Consider the following 7,526-nt stretch of genomic DNA (forward strand, 5'->3'; position numbering starts at 1 on the left):
TGGGCTGTACCCACTGTCCTGCACCTACTGTCCAACATGCCCCAGTGAGATGAACCCAGTACCTCAGTTGGAAATGCAGAACTATCACCTGTCTTCTGTGTCACTCATGCTGAGAGCTGGAGGCTGGAGCTGTTCCTATTCAGCCATCTTGGCACCACTATCTCAGTATTTTTTATGTTGACTACTTGTTAAAATGATAATATTTTGAACATAACTGAATTAAATAAAATGTATTACTAAAATGAATTTCACCTCTTTTTATCCTTTTCAGTGTGCTACTGGAAAATGTAAAATTACATATGTGGCTTGCATTCTACATGTATTTTGTTGGATGTTGCTGTCTTGTATGGCAATGAAATGTAATGTCTGAGATTATTCTTTCTACAGGGCAGAAATTCATTATATTTCCAGATACAGTGTATTTGCATTTCAATAGATAATAATTATTTGCATTACTAACAGTTTTCTATAGCTTAACTTCCACCCTTACAGAGTTATAAAATAGCCTAAATAATGGGAAGACAATCAGTCAAAGGTTTATACCTGGATAGAGCCAGACAATCCTGGAATGGTCACTTGGACAATAAACAGCACTTCACTGAAAAGACACTCAGTAATCTTTTGCCCATTTCCATGTCTTTGGCAATGTTTCCTAAGAGCATCTTTCCATATTCTTTTGTTACTGTCCCATGTGATTATGTAGGATCACATTTTCTTTTCTCGTTAATATGGACAAACTGTACTTGCAAAATTCATACTTAAGCCAGAAATCAATGTTTTAGGAACTATGACGTTCCCAATAATGAGGATACAAATGTTGGGAGTAATGCAAATACTTAAAGAATCATATAGAATAGAACCAAACACTCTTGAAATGATTGAAAAGAAAGTGAAATTAATCGCATTTTGTCATGACTCCTTAGCTTATCACACTGTTGTCGAATGGGTGGAAGCTATAATCTTTTCTGCTATTTAATTGGCTGGAAACAAAGCCTGGCTATTGGTTGACTGGATCTGGTATAAATCCCCTCTCCTCCATTTTTGATTAATCAAACTGCCATTCCTTATTTATTTATTTCAATTGACAAATAATTGTGTATATGTTCATGGTGTATGGCATGAGATTTGGAATTATGTCTACATTGTGTGGAATGGCTAAATTGAGCTAATTAACATATGCATTACCTTAAATACTTATTTTTTTGTGATGAGAACACAAAATCTTCTCTTAGCAATTTTCAAGTATACAATATATTGTTATTAACTACAGTCACCATGTTGCACAATAGACCTCTTAAACTTATTCCTCCCGTTTAACTAAAACTTTGTACCCTTTGACCAATATCTCCCCCACACCCCCATCCACAGCCCCTGATAACCACCATTCTATTCTCCGCTTCCATGAGTTCAACTTTATTAGATTCCACACATAAGTGAGATCATACGGTATTTGTCCTTGGTCTTTCTTTTAAAGGAAATAAATTCTTCTCCTGTTTAAGTCAAAGGACTTTTGTTGTGATTTTTGGGTCTGCTCACTCTGCTATGGAGATTAACAAATATTAATTAGTGGATGACTGCTGGGAAGTGAAACTCACAACCAATGAAGTGGTTAATTAAAGTTGAACTTTTTGATTGTCATTTCTAATATTTATATATACATATATATAAATTTCTTTGAATTATTGATTTAAACACCTGTCTTAGTCCAAAAGAAGATTAAAAAATGACTGAAAAGGGATTATAGAGATGACTTTTGTTTCAAATAGTTTTAAAACATCCAAAATTTAAAGTAGATAACTATCCCTCAAAGTTAGCTGCTCCAAGCTTGATTTGACATTTGACGTTCCTGATGCTCTGGCTCATATCAGAGCAGTTCCAAGAGGCTTGGTGGTGGCGATGGGGGTTCGGTGAGAAGTGGGGCAGGTAGGTCTAGATCTGGCCCCACCCTTACCCCAGGACACCCCCTTTTCTGTGTGCCTTGGACTCCAGTGTCAGTTCTTCTGACCCAGGGAGGCCGTGGAATTGAGGGCAAGTGTTTGCATTATTGATGAGGGTAAAAAGGACTCCAGAAGTTTTGAGGCTTTGCTTTTTCCCTTAGTCCTACAGGGTCAGGCTTTCATGCAGAAATTGGCCTGGAAATTCTCCACCGATTTCATAGCTGCAATGTTTTTGAGGTGTTTTTTAGATAACAAAAAACTAAATAAAAATCTCAAAGCTTATTTTGTTTACTTTTAGAGTACACAAGACAATTCTGCAAAAATTACAATTATATATATTCTACTTGCTACTAAGACTGTATAACATTGGTGGGGATAAGAGATTATAAGTTTTTTTCGGACAGGCGCAGTGGCTCATGCCTGTAATCCCAGCACTTTGGGAGGCCAAGGCGGGCGGATCATTTGAGGTCAGGAGTTCAAGACCAGCCTGACCAACATGATGAAACCCCGTCTCTACTAAAAATACAAAAAAAATCAGCCAGGTCTGGGTGGTGCATGCCTGTAATCCCACCTACTTGGGAGCCCGAGGCAGGAGAATCGCTAGAACCCGGGAGGAGGAGGTTGCAGTGAACCGAGATCACGCCACCGTACTCCAGACTGGGTGACAGAGTGACCCTGACCCCCGCAAAAAAACAAAAAACAAACAAACAAACAAAAAGTTTTTTTCCTAAAAATATCTACTTAATGCACTCTTTTAATTTTTATTTTTATTTCAATAGTTTTGGGGGTACAGGTGGTTTTGGTTACATGGATACATTCTTTAGTGGTGATTTTTGAGATTTTTGCTGTACTCATCACCCAAGCAGTGTACACAGTACCCAATATGTAGTCTTTTATCTCTCACCCCCTCCTAACTTCCTCCTCCACAGTCCCCAAAGTCCATTATATCATTCTTATTCCTTTGCATCCTCATAGCTTAGCACCCACTTATAAGTGAGAATGGTTTTCCATTCCTGAGTTACTTCACTTAGAATAATGGCCTCCAACTCCATCCAAGTTGCTGCAAAAGACATTATTTCATTCCTTTTTATGGCTGAGTAGTATTCCATGGTGTATATATACCACATTTCTTTATCCACTTGTTGGTTGATGAGCACTTAGGTTGGTTCCATATCTGCAATTGCGAATTGAATGCACTCCTTTTAATAGTCAGTTTTACTGTCGATCTCTTTCCCTATTTAATTACTTGAACTATTGGACCCTGAGGATCTGCCCCGAACATCTCCTAAGAAATGTTCCAGCAGAGAGAAATCTTGAAAGTCATTCACGAAAATGTTGTTAAGAAGTGGCTTGAGCCCTTCTCTGAGCTGGCAGAAGTGAAGGAGAATTACAAGAAATTCTATGGGGCATTCTCTAAAAATCTAAAGCTTGGGATCCATGAGGACTCCACTAACTAGGGACGGCTATCTGAGCTGCTGTGCTATCACACCTCCCAGTCTGAAGATGAGTTGATGTCTCTGTCAGAGTATCTCTCTCACATGAAGGAGGTACAGAAGTCCATCTGTTACATCACCGGTGAGAGCAAAGAGCAGGTAGACACCTCTCAAAGCGGGGCTTCGAGGAGGTATACTCGACCAAACTCACTGAAAGTACTGTGTGCAGCTGGTCAAGGAGTTTAATAAGAAGAGCCTGGTCTCTATTGCCAAAGAGGGTCGAGCTACCTGAGGATGAAAGGAGAAGAAGAAAATGGAAGAGAGCAAGGCAAAGTTTGAGAACCTCTGCAAGCTCATGAAAGAAATCTTAGATAAGAAGGTTGAGAAGGTGACAACCTCCAAAAGGCTTGTGTCTTCCCCTGCTGCATTGTGATCAACACCTGTGGCTGGACAGCCGATATGGAGTGAATCATGAAAGCTTAGGCAATTGGAGACAACTCTCTAATGGGATACATGGTGGCCAAAAAGCACCTGGAGATCAACCCGATCACCCCATTGTGGAGAGGCTGCAGCAAAAGGCTGAGACAGACAAGAACAGCAAAGCTGTCAAGCACCTGGTGGTGCTGCTGTTTGAAACTGCTCTGTTTTCTTCTGCCTTCTCCCTTGAGGATCCCCAGACCCACTCCAACTGCATCTACCACATGATCAAGCTAGGTATAGGTATTGATGAAGATGAAGTGACAATAGAAGAACCCAGTGCTGTTGTTTCTGATGAGATACCCTTGCTTGAGGGTGAGGAGAATGGGTCTCACATGGAAGAAGTAGACTAGGAGTTTATATTTGGAAACCTTGTGCCCTTGTATAGTGTCCCCATGGTTCCTTGAGTGGCTCTGTCCCGCGGCCTTGAGTGGCCTTATCTCACCTGGCTCCCACTGCAAATGTCTAGTGTTTTTTCTCTCCTGTCAGTGTGTCTTTTCCTGCCTTAAGGCAGGAAACAAGAGCCTTAAGCCCCATTCTCTTCCTACTTTTATAACAGGATATTGGATGTTGTGTATTGTGCTTTTTTGTTTATTTTGTTCTGAAATGAAAGTATACCAAATAAAGCAGATGCCATTTTTATGTGGAAAAAAAACACTTGCCTGTTCTGTGTGTTGTCTTTTGATTTTCTTGATGGTAACATTTGCAGCACAAGCATTTTTAATTTTGGTGAAGTCCAATTTATCTATTTTTTTTTTTTGTCACTTGTGCTTTTGGTTGTGCTTAGACCTTGTCAGATCTAAGGAGCCATTGTCTAATCAAGTAATTAGCTTTCAGTGTCTCCTGAGAATAAGGGCCATAGAAGAGGCTAAGTAAAGACTTGCAACAATGATATGTAATTGCATGTGCGTGTTTAAAAATAGACTATTTTTAGAACAATTTTCATTTTACAGCAAAATTAAGCAGAAAGTATAGAATGTCATATGTCCCCTTCCCCTCTACCACATCTGGCCTCCTCCATTACCAACATCCCACACCACAGTAGTTCCTTTGTTACAATTGATGAACCTACATTGACATGTCATTATCATCCAAAATGTAGTTTGCATCAGTGTTTGCTCTTAGTGGTGCACATTCTATGGGTTTGGACAAATGTATAATGATACGGATCCACCATTACAGTATCGTACAGAAAACTTTCACAGCCCTGTACATCCTCTGTGCTCTGCCTGTCTCATCCCTCCCTCTTCCCAATCCCTGGAGACAACTGACCTTTTTACCATCTCCATAGTTCCACCTTTTCCAAAATGTCATATAGTTAGAACCATACAGTATGTAGACTTTTCAGATTGGCTTCTTTCACTTAGTAATATGCATTTAAGGTTCTTTCCTGTCTTTTCGTAGCTTGATAGCTCATTTCTTTTTAGCATTGAAAAATATTTCATTGTCTGGACGTACCACCATTTATCCACATACTGAAGGACATCTTGGTTGCTTCCAAGTTTTGGCAATTATGAATAAGGCTGCTATAAACATCTGTGTGTAGGTTTTTGTGTAGACATAAATTTTCCTCCTGTTTGGGTAAATACTGAAAAGCATGATTGCTGGATTGTATGGTAAGAGTATGTTTAGTTTTGCAAGAAACAGCTGAACTGTCTTCCAAGGTGGCTGTACCATATCGTAGTCCCACTAGTAATGAATGAGAGCTCTTGTCGCTCCACATTCTTGCCAGCATTTTGTGTTATCAGTGTTTTGGAGTTTCACTATTCTGATAGGTATGTAGTGCTATTTCATTGTTGTTTTAATTTGCATTTTCTTGATGACAGATGATATGGAGCATTTTTTCATATGTTTATTTGCCATCTTCATATCTTCTTTGGTGAGATGTCTGTTCAGATCTTTTGCCCATTTTTTAAACTGGATTGTTCATTTTCCATATTGCTGGATTTTAAGGGTTCTTTGTGTATTTTGGATTATAGTTCTTTATCAGATCTGTCTTTTGCAAACATTTTGTCCTGGTTTGTGGCTTGTCCTCTCATTCTCTTGAAGTGATTGTATTTCCTTGAATTATTCACTTCACATTCACTTACTGAGCATCTTCTATGGTCTAGGTTCACCACAAGGGTCTGGGTATACAAAAGTGATTAAGACATAACCTTGCTTTTAGGCACTTTTAGCGTGATGAAGGAGAAGGATGAGTAAATAGGTAATTAGAACACTCTTCTAAGGTAAACAGTCTCAGGCTTCTTGGAAGAGGAGGCTAAGACATAAAGAAAAAGGATATCGACAAAAAGCACAGGTGGGCAGAGCCTTCTGGGTGAAGGGAACACTACATCACAATGACATAAGTAAGTTCTTGTCAATATGATAATTAGCTATTATTGCTACGGTAATAGTTTGTCTAGGCTAGAAGTAGGCAAACTATGGCTGTGGGCCAAATCTGGCCGGCCATCTGCTCTTGTAAATAAAGTTTCATTGGAATACATTCATGTGTATTTATACATATATTTTCTATAGCCACTTTTGTGCTACAAGTATTTGCAAAAGAGATAGTCTTGCTTGCAAAGCCTCAAATATTTACTCTCAGGCCCTTTACAGGTGGGGCTCAGATTGAAGGGGCAAAGATAGACTGCTGCTTTAGTGAGATGCTTTAGTGATTTTTCCATGGCAAAACCACATGGCGAAAGTCATGGACAGGTGGAGAATTGATTCCAATCACATGTCTGAGGGCATGACAAGCTACACATATTTTTCAGGAGTAGCAGAAGTTTCATTCATGGCTGGTCAAAATTAATGTCTGTTAAATGACAGCGACTTTCTCCCCATTTTCTGTGTCTAAGAGGAACTACACTGTAAAAAACTCCCGGCAGGCAGCTCTGACATTTTTCTTTTTTCAGAAAGGTAATCAGCTGTAGATCACTTTCTTTCTGATTGTCCCAGAATAATTTTTGATGAGAAAAGAGAACATGACCTGGGGCACTTAAAGACAGGTTGCTCTTCACTAACAAAGCTGGAGGACTTTTTGAGTTCTTCTAAATTATACGTTTATTATAGCTGGAAAGACTTTCTTTTCAGATACAGATCAAGAGGGCATCTCAATTTCTTTGTGAGATATGATTAGCTTCCTGAAAATCCTGTCTATATAGCTCACTCGTGATGCTTACTTTTTAGGTGTTATCTACTTACATCATATTTTTCATTTCTCCCTTAACATAAGTGTGCTGGGAAAAAAGTACACCCACATGCATAATTTATGTATATAATTGTATAAGTGCATATATATATATATATATCTCCATTTGTCCTGAGACTGGGCCAGGTTGTGAGGCTGCTAAGTGTGAGGTTGGTAGAAACTACCTTTGAGGGGTCTTTCAGTTTTCCTTTGGTCTGTCTTTTAATCAGCCCCCGATCCTGCTTTCTGCTCCCTAACTCATTTATTCTCCCATATCTTCCCACCCCTTCCTGAGCACAGGCGACTTTTGGGCTTGTCACCTCTCTGGAAAGTACACTATATGATAAGCACATATGTACTGATAAGTTAAGTTTATGGCTTTTCAAGTGGGACATGAGAAGTGGGTACGACTCAACCAAAGGAAAAAAATACTCTGATAATTGAATTGTAGTCAATAGCACAAAAGAGGTATTATGTTTATATTGGGGATTTTCCTAGCACCTCTCC

At 39.1% G+C, this 7,526-nt stretch overlaps 1 pseudogene; it reads left to right on the plus strand.

Moving 5' to 3' along the window:
- The first annotated feature begins 3,191 nt into the window (after nt 1–3,191).
- Nucleotides 3,192–4,488, plus strand: LOC105510470 (annotated as a pseudogene).
- Nucleotides 4,489–7,526: the final 3,038 nt, after the last annotated feature.

The sequence above is a fragment of the Colobus angolensis genome, unplaced genomic scaffold, assembly GCF_000951035.1.
Source record: "Colobus angolensis palliatus isolate OR3802 unplaced genomic scaffold, Cang.pa_1.0 Scaffold188, whole genome shotgun sequence".
NCBI lineage: Eukaryota > Metazoa > Chordata > Mammalia > Primates > Cercopithecidae > Colobus > Colobus angolensis.